Genomic DNA, 9,804 nt, shown 5'->3' with positions numbered 1-9,804 from the left:
AATACTTTTATTACTGGAGACAGCCGAGAGCTCAGCCCCCTACAGATTGTCTAGAAAATGGAATATTTGATTTTCCCCCAGTAATAGTATCTTTTTTCTTGTTTCCTGGCAGTTTGCACAAAAGCTCTGAAGTACGTGACATACAGCAAAGAGAACATCAAAATCTGCTCTGCCATATGATCAGCTCACGTTGCAGTGGGCATGTTCCTGGCTCCACAGCCGTAAAACTATTTCTTGCTTCCTGGTGGGAATTTGTGCCTTTTGCTTTAACTGTCTGCAGTAATTCATATATATTTGCTCTCAAAACATCTAATGTTAATGCTTCCTTTAAATGTAGAATGTACCTAGGACTGGCAAAGTGGGAGTTGATGGTCCCAGGCGCATTTATTGTCTGGCCATCCCCAGAAGAGACACTTGGTTGATGCAGCTTCCCTGGGTGGTAGGTTTGATGTGAAGAACGTATCTCCATGGGTAAGCTGGTATTTGCAGACAGCTGAATTTGTGCAGCTGTGCCAAAACAGGGTGAAGCCTTTTTTCCCCATTTGGGTGATTGGTACGGTGCTAGTGTGTGACCTATAAAGAGCTCTCCTACCTTCTCTTGTCCTTCCCTCAGTAAATTTGCTACTGCTTATGTTGGTCAGGCATTTATTCGGTAACAACTGTCAGGACGACCCTAGCAGTGATGATACAGAGGTGTGTGGCTGCACTGAACAAGTATAATCAAAGGGTTCTTCTGAGCAATAACTGACATAAGCCACTCCAGTAACCTCTACAAGATAAAGAGTGAGGAATGACACATAGAGAGACCAGATGGTGACAAGCAGAATTGTTTATAAACCAAAGGCTTTATTATTCACCATGAGTGACCAGCAAATCTTCAGCTAAAAAGTACTTCCATTAAAATTTAGCATTTAAAAAGGAAGGGATTTATCTTCAGTAGGGTTTTCCTGCACTGGGCTCAACAGGAGAAATGAAAGATAAACATCTCACAGGCAGAGCCTGGCAGGGGGAAGCCTGGTCGGTGCAGCTGAAGTGCTTCGGGCTTTGTGTTCCTGCTGTAGGAAGCGGAGAGATGCGGATAAAGGGCTGCGGGAGTGTTGCTCCAGGGAGAGGAAGCTCTGCGTGGGCAGTCATTTAACTTGGTTGGAGAAAATGCTGTATTTCAGGGTTGTTTTTTGTCAGACTGACAAATGCCGCCTTTTCGCCCCCAAGAACTGCAGCTTCAGGATGTGTTGGGGTGCACTGAGGCCAGTGGCTCTGGTACCCCCTTCACTCTTGGAGCTGCAAGATCCCACTGAACAGCAGGGAGGCTGGAAGGGGGTTGTGTGTCTTTGGCCTAACGTAGAGAAATCTGGTTTTGAAGGTTTCTGGTTAGAAACACAGAGAGCACATCCATGTTCTTGAGACACATACCTGGATTTGGAAGCAGGTCTGTCATTTAGCCCTAGAAAATGTTGCGGGAGAGTTCCTGTGCCCTGAGCTACACGTAGAAATAGAAATGTCTCTAAGTTGGCAAAAACGGCTCCAGAAACGTGTGTATGTGAGATGTGGGACTTTGGAAAGAAAGATAGGAGGTGGTGGTAGAGTAGAGAATTGGACCTGATGGATTTTCTTCACAGGCACCAATTAGGGGGTGGATTTTCTTGCCAAAGTGCAGAAAAGGGGCTGGGATTTCTCTGCCTTCCTCAGTGCTCAGAGGGAGGACGTGCGGGGACACCAGCAGTTTTACCTGTCAGCACCAGGGGAGGTTTGACTGCTGAAAAAGAGCCTTATGTTGTACCCCAAATAGCTTGGATGAGAGATAAGTGAAAGACAGATATTCTCTGCTAGGAGGGATAATCAGCTTTTCTCTTTCAGGGTCCAGGCTGGCGAGCCGTGGGCTGGAGCATCTTCCTGAAGTGGGAGAAATAGCAGAAGACATGTTGTTTTTCACTTCCCAAAGAACTCTCAGTTCCCCCTACTCCTTTCTAACCCATTCAGAACATCTCCCTGTGGCAGCATGGAGTTGAAAGAAGGTGGGAGAGAATCTGACAGAACCACTGGGATTCGGGGTAGATTTTAGATAACTTTCTTAGCTATTGGTAAAATGATGAACGCAAGGGCTGAGTCTTATTACTTGATTCACTGAGTTTTTTATGCTGCTGGTGGCCTCGGGGTTGTTCTCTCACAGCCACTTTGGATTAGCACAAAAGCAAAGACAAGGAGAATATAATGGTATTTGTCTCCCAGAAGTGCTGAGGCGTTGGCTCAAGTTTGGCAGCTATCCTAGCACATTGTCTGAAGGTGCCACCTCTGCCCAGTCTTTGAGGTGTCACTGCCATTTGGCTGAGATGCAAACACGCACCTCCAGAACATCACATATCGCTTGAGTATTTGAAAGGAGTAGCTGCTTTACAACTAGTGTAACAAAGGCATATCCTAGCAAAGGGAAGAGCCTCTTCCAACCCCTGTGGTGGTCCTCAGGCAGGCAATTTCATTTCTCCTATAAAGGGTGCCACTATAAAGGTCTTTCCCAGCTGCCTAATGTTCTTCTAAAAGACTAGAGATTTTTTTAAAGGACTTGGATTTGTAGGACCGTATATCTGATTGAAAATGATTGGGATTCAGGCACTGAAACAGCTTTGAGGGTCCAAGCTGTAAAATAAATGCAGAGTGTAACCCTCCAGTGTCCTGTGCAGCTCCTTGTTCGGTGCTCAGGCTCATCAGACAGCTTCCACACGGGTGGAGGTTTATGTTTGTATTGCAGGCAGTGGCTGAAAAAGGAGCTGCCGATGACAGGGAAGGTCCCTTCCAGTCCCCAGCATTCTATGATTCTATGAAATGAGTTGAACATTATTGTAATGATCTTGTCAGTGACTTGTGGTAGTTCCCTCCGCTCAGTCTAATCAGCTGTGAAACCCCTTGTTATTTGCTGTCAAATCTACATCTGCTGTGGGGATCCCACATCTTAATTTCCCAGTTTCTGAGGACCCAGAGGGGAGCGAGCAGAACTGCAAACTGCTGGATGGTCCAACCTGCCCCAGGCTGCCCGTGCTCACCTGGATGCTGCTGACAGGAGTTTCTGGATGAGGAATCCCCTCTTGGACCCTCAGGCTGAGGTGCAGCACCAACTGACCCCTTCGCTGCCTGCTGGTCTTACCTGGGCTTGCATGTGCCAACCAGCTGGAACGACCATGCTTGGGTTGTGTAGCAGGGTTTGAGAACCGCAGTGGCACAGAAATTTTGCACTCGAGCACTAGAAAGCCTGAGAATTCTTGATTTAGACCCAAGTCCATTTCGAAAAGAGGATTTAAGCAGTTTTTTCAATGTTACTCCATATATGGTACGTGCTATTTTTCTCTGGCAAGGGGAGCTATCTGCACTGCATTATGTAGTAGGCTCTTGAAATCATAGCTAGTTATGTAATTATTAGAATTATATTTGCATTCACAACTAGGATGTATATAACTAGTATGGTAATGCATGCTAATTAAATACCAATTAATCATTTTTTAAAAATGAGGTTTGACTCTATACAGCTATCACAGATGTAGTAAACACTTATTGCTTATGAAGAATAAATCAGGTGTGTTTTAATATGCAACCCTAGTCCTATATAAACCCAGAGTGCCAATTATTTAGAGCAGATTTAATGTGTTCTTTATTCATATTACACAGCTACTGCTGACTGAGTGACAGTCATTTAATGTATTTTACCAATTTTACATTACTGCACATTAATGCTTCCAGTTGTTCACTCTGGGCTGGCTGGTGCTTCAGCCATCAGAAAATGTGCAAATTCATTGAGTTTTACCCTGAAAGCTGGAGGCTTTTCTCATGCTTAATCCATCCAGGCAATCCAGATAGGCTGCTGAAAACTAGTTGTCTGTCTTTGTATAGTTTGAAGCTTTATGGCTCTGGCAGGATGTCTCACATCGCTTTATCTGCAGGCTTCAGGAACTCTGGGGAAGAGAATCAAAGTCCACAGAGAGCTGAGAGCACCTGATGTTTCTGATTTAAGAAACACTCTCTCTGTGTTATAAGTTTCTGCTGCAAGTTTGGAGTTGCGTTATAGGCCTGGGGGGGGACAAGTCCAAGCTGGCTTAGCTGAACATGCTGGCTGCTGCCTATGGTGAAGTGATAACGAGCAAGCAGAAAGGCTGTCAGTGTGCAGCCACGCAGGGCATTGCAGTGAAGATGTCACTGTCACCCTTGCAGCAGACAGGCTGTGCTCACTGAGGACAGCACGTGTCCCCCCGTGTCCGAGGACGCCTGGGGTAGCAGAGGACAGCGGCACGATGAAGTTGTGGAAGTAGAGGAGCAGAGAGGAGTGCAGCTACACGTGATGGTTGAGATGGCTCAGCACTTCCCACGAAATCTGGGGTTTGCCTTGAGGGGGTGTTTTCCAGACTTTTGCCATGCTGTTTGCTTTTGATTGTGTTTTGCCTTGGAAGCCACTCTGAAAAAGCAGGCTAATTAAAGAGTTGCTTTGGCCTGGCAGGATTCGGCCAGTCTAGCCCACAGTGTCGAAGGTGCATCCCTGTTCCTCCTCCTGTTCACTCGGTCTGGGGTCCACCACGTTGGACACCTCTGTCATACACACCAGGAGGGTTTTGCCTGCACTGAGGCCAGGACAGGACGAGGGCTGAGACACCTGCCCGGGGAATTTCCCCAAATCACCCGCTTCGCTCCCGGGAGCATCCCCACTGTTGGGCTCTTGGTGCTCCTCTGCTGTCCCCGACAGAAAAGAGGGTGCTGGGGACCAGGGCACAAGGAGGAAGAGCAGGAGGGAGGAGAGAGGTAATTAAGAACTGGCATGCTGTGCAATTAGGAATGGAATTATGAGGTGTGGGGTAGCATTAGCACCAACCCCAACAGCTTCCAAAAAGCATCTGTGGCTCCTGAGGCTCATTCACCTCCAGTGTCTGGCTCCTAATCCAGGACTCCCAAATTCCTGCCTTTGGCAATTGTCCATAAACAGCTGCAAAACCGTCTGATGAGGAGCCTCCCCGTTCCCCTTGGTGGGCTGGTGTGGATGACAGCTGATGGCTGCCTGCAGAGATGTGGTCAACCCCGGCCTTCAACCAGAGCTTCTTTGGGCTGGCTCCTGCAGCCAGCCTGATTATTTCCCCCTCCATTTTATGTAAGAAATACTGTAACAAATATCTGTTTTACAGGAATTCTATAAGTTCCCAAGTCAAAAGTTGCTTAGTGACAGAACTAAGGGTTTTAATGCAGCCTCTACTGTGTATACGGACATTTCTTTAATGCTTCTTTTATGCAATTTCAGTAGTTACTAAGCCCTGATGCATTTGCTCTCAAACTCCATACAACCCAGAATTGGGCTGAAACTTATTAAGAAGATGTACATTTGTGCTTTGCTAAACTATCACCTTTTTGAAGTGCCTGTAACTTCCCTAGTTACTCATTGCACCCTGTAAGGGTTCCAGCACCAGGATAGTTAGAGTGTAACTTCCCACCCTTCTGCTCACTTTCTTCATTCTCACTTTAAAGAATCAGGCTCAGTGGTTTTCAGGATCTTTGCCTTTAATTTGTGGAGCTGGTGATACCTTAAACTGATCATTTCAGCCCATTTAGTTTCATTCAGAAATCAATCAAATCAAATAATTTTCAGCAATAAGCAATTAAACTAAGTTCAAGCACTTCTCAAAGTGTTTTCCTAAGGTGCTTGTCTGACCACAAGCTGTGCTGCATTTATAGCACAGTTTAGGTCTGAAGCTCACTTGAGACTTCATCAATAAGGTAAGAGAGTGCTAGCAATTCTTTCAATTTTTCAAGTCAAGATGTTGGTTTGCCAGAATGGCTCTGTGCTTCGAGTTACTGCATCTCTCTTTTTTTCCTAATGGCTAGGAATATGAGGGCTAGATATTCAGTTTGGTGTTGCCTTTTTCCTCCTGATGTTATTTCTCAGCAGAGAAATACAAACTTCCTGTTCTTAACAGTAAGATTTATTGCTGTATATTAACAAGAAAAAAAGCCTAGAAGTTCAATTTAGATAGTTCTGAAGAAAACCCAGATTCAGGAGCAGCAGCAGGTGTAATGTTCAATGAAGTAACACAAATGTAAAAATTATGTGGGTGTCAAAATAGATGTCCACTGTAGAAACCAAACTTAATCCTGTATCTTCAGTGGGGTTTTGTCTTTGAGACGTCAGGCTGGCTGGTTGCATTCTGCCAGGCTCACAAAATGTAGGGACGATATGGTAAGAGAGTTATATTTTAAATGTGTCAAGCAGACAGGTCTCAGAGAGCAGTGTCCTCTCTCTCCCATCAAAGAGTAATTCTGATATGTGCCTGTATTGGGTTCTGCCAGCCCATAATATGTATTAATCACTGCAAATTACTTCAAGGCAATCTCTATGTGGATGTATTAGGGATATTGATGTGGAGCTTTTAACCTTTGAATCACTTGTTCATTTGTGATGGCAGGTGATGTTAATTCTGAGTTAATTACACACCCATGGGTTGTAGGTGCAACCTGTTGGTGGATCTCAAACCACTTCCCAGAGAGCAACCAAGACAATATGAAACCACCAAAGCTAACAGAGCTGACCTGAAATTAAATTCATCTCTGAGAACAAACTTAGAGCAGTTTTATAAGTGAGTATGGGGAATGTACTTATGCTGTTCCTTTTCAAAAGATAAATGGATGATGTTAAATGTCATCACAGGCTTCTGTCATTAGGCTAAATTCGCTTGAGAGTGCTTTTCTCTTCAGAAGAACATCATGTGGAATAGAAAATGCTCAGAGACAAAACAAGCTATCAAAAGGTTAGTGATTCTTTTTCTAAGGAAAAGTTAGATATAAGCACTGATAATATTACAAGTTATTCCATTTTCTGTGGCAGTGCACATCTGTTTCTTTCATTTCAATATGAGTTTTTGTCTAGTGAAAGAGCTCTGAGTTTGGGAGCAGTGTATGTGGCCATTCTTTTCTGCTGGACCCTTTAAAGACCTACAACTTGACTCTAGCATTCAGGTATTTAAGCTTTTTGCCTCCTAGCTTTGTTCTAGCAATATGAGCAACTTCATTGGTTCCTAGGAGGAATTAATGGATACTTCTCACGAATTAAAACAAACCAAGAGAAACCCAAAACCCCTCTATCCTTTCCAGAGATCTGGGCTCAAAACACCTCCTAGTGCCTTTTTAATCATTGTGTCTCAATAAAGATGATGATAACTTGGATGAAAAGAGAAGAGTAGGTTCATACAGCAGTTTCCAGGCCTGGTGAGGGGGAAGAAAATAACCAAACAAATAAATCTCAGTGTGAATTCTGTCCTGCAGTCTCCTACATAGAGTTTTTTATTATGCGTGGCTTGTATTGAGGGAACTGAGGTTGGAAGACACATGGCTTTGTCACAGTTGTCAAGAAACCCAACTTTGGGCTGGAGAACAGCCTCTAAACACGGTTCCTGTCACTTCATATGGAATGAGTCCTGCACTGAGCTTTTTTCATGTTGTCTGTTGGGATGAGCTATTTCAGGATAAGGTGGTTCCGTTGATAGGACTCTGACACGCGTTCAAGCCTCCCAACAAAAGATGGAGCGGTGGAGCCGCAGTTGGATGAGCTGGGGCTGTTCTGGTGTCAGTGGCTTTTTCCGGAGCAGGGAGCCCTGGGAGCAGGAAGGAAGAGTTTGCTGAGAATAAATTTGACACGGTGGAACTAAGTGTTCCCCTTCAATGTGTTCTACAGCCAGAATAGCAGCAGCGTTCCTGCCAAGTGAGGGGCCTGTTGCAGGAACAGTTTGGCAAGGGAAAAAATATAGCCAAATTAGTGCTAAGCAGCCTGATAGTGGGTGGCTGGATTATGTAATCCTACTGGTATTCAAAATTTGTTATCGGTTGCAAAGTGTCTCTGAATGAAACAGAATGGTAGAGCAGACAACTCTTGGCATTTTGTTTTCTTCCTCTCGCAAGCCCCTTCCAAAACTTGTGCATTTAAACACCTCCATTCACATTCCTGAAACTTGAGAAGTAAGATGGGGAGGACAGAGCTTATAATGAAACTCTCCTCAGGAACCTGAGGGCAGGGCTGGAAAATGAGCTATTGCAATGTCAGAAATTCTTGGATTTGTTGAAACGTGGCCCTGGAAGGGATGAGCCAGAAAGGAATCCTAAGAAAAAAAAGAGGAAAAATATGATATCCTTTCATTTCAGTGTGCTCTTTTGTGAGTGTAGTCATTCCTGGGAGAAGTATCAAGATTTACAGCTATTCTCAGTGCTGCCATGTGGGATGAATGAGCTCCCATGAATGGAAGAATCATCATCATGTAGAAATCAGTGTGGTTTTGCCTTGGAAAGAACGATCACAGCTCAACAGTTGTGCTCAGCTGCTGCTACTATTTTGCTGTATACAAGCAAAAATCACCTTTTAATTGCCCGTCTTGCAAATTAAGGGAAGCTGACTGGTTTAGTCTCCCTGGGAGCAATTTTGGTCTCACAAGGTTGAGTTTTAATGTTAGTTAAGGTGTACTTAAGAACACGTCTTGTCCCTCTTGTGGTTTTATTCTAGGAGCAAGGGAGAACTGAGCTTGGGTGACAGGTGCCACAATGGTGTTGGAGCTGAAGGAAAATGTTGTTGCTTATAACACTCTCGTTAACTTGGTCATTACATTTTGGAGCTCATGGGAGGTGGCAAACACAGGCAGCCCATGGGGATGTTTTGCATTCTGGCGCTTTTCAAAGCGCATCCTTACTTTGAAGCAGACTGTTCCCATGAACGATCTCAGAACTGCAGTCTAGCATGGAGCCAAAGGCTTGACCCTTCATGAACCAAGCTCAATAATGACATCCAGCATAAATGAACTCTCAAAGAAATGAATAAACTGCAGTCCAGCTCTGAATATTTTCTGTATTGCCAGCTCTGAGCATTAAGGAGTCTCTGTGGACTAAGGGCTGGTATCACTGCACTATGCCCCCTTGTCTTTCTTTTTGGGGTTTAAAGCCATCTAGAAATTGCTCTCAACTTGCACAAGTGAATGAGTATTTACAGCTGGGAGAATGTGTGCGATACCACTACTATGACAGTCTGTGTCTACAAATTTTGGTGTGAAACAGTCCCACACAGAGTAAGAGAAACCACTTTCGCTCCAGACCTTTGCTGTTCCAAAGCCGGTTCTGGTGGCTGTTTCCAGAGGAAGGAGCTACAAATGCTCAGAGCCGAGCATTCCCAGGTTTGATGCTCTGACTTACCGTGTAAGCGCTTCCAAGAGCAGTTCCTGAATAAAAGCACACTTGCTATAAATTTCCAGTGCCACTTTGGCAACACAAGCATTGAGTTTTCCATTTTCCTTCCCTGGATTTTGTTTCCTTTCACCTTCTAAGTTTCTTCCCTTTTCCCCAAGGGAGTGCTCATGTTCTCAGATTAAAACCAGAAGTTTGTTCGGCTTTCTGTTAAGGTTGATTTATTAAAAATATAGTTTTAGTATCCTTTCAAATGGTATTTTTCCATATAAAAACATTTATTTTACTAAAACCACATCTTTCTGATGGAAAAATGTTCGGGCACAAAAAAAGTCAACCAATGTCTGTTAGCCTCATAAAATCATAGTTGTACCATAGAAACACTTGTATACGATCAGAGATAACCAGTTAAGTTCTTCATTTTAACTAAAGTAAGTTAATTAATTATGAGATTATTTTTTCTTTAACTGAGGTATGAAATTCATGCTGTGACCTTCTGAATCCTAGAAATGTTGATGTTTAAACTGTAAAACATGGGCATTTTCAGTTTTTTATTGGTGCAGTAAAGGAGCAATGAAAACCCAGTAAAAGCTTGCTGAGGTTTTGTGGCAAGCTGCCCCC

This window comes from Patagioenas fasciata, chromosome 18 (assembly GCF_037038585.1).
Source record: "Patagioenas fasciata isolate bPatFas1 chromosome 18, bPatFas1.hap1, whole genome shotgun sequence".
Classification (NCBI taxonomy): domain Eukaryota; kingdom Metazoa; phylum Chordata; class Aves; order Columbiformes; family Columbidae; genus Patagioenas; species Patagioenas fasciata.
This window is presented reverse-complemented; position numbering follows the sequence as displayed.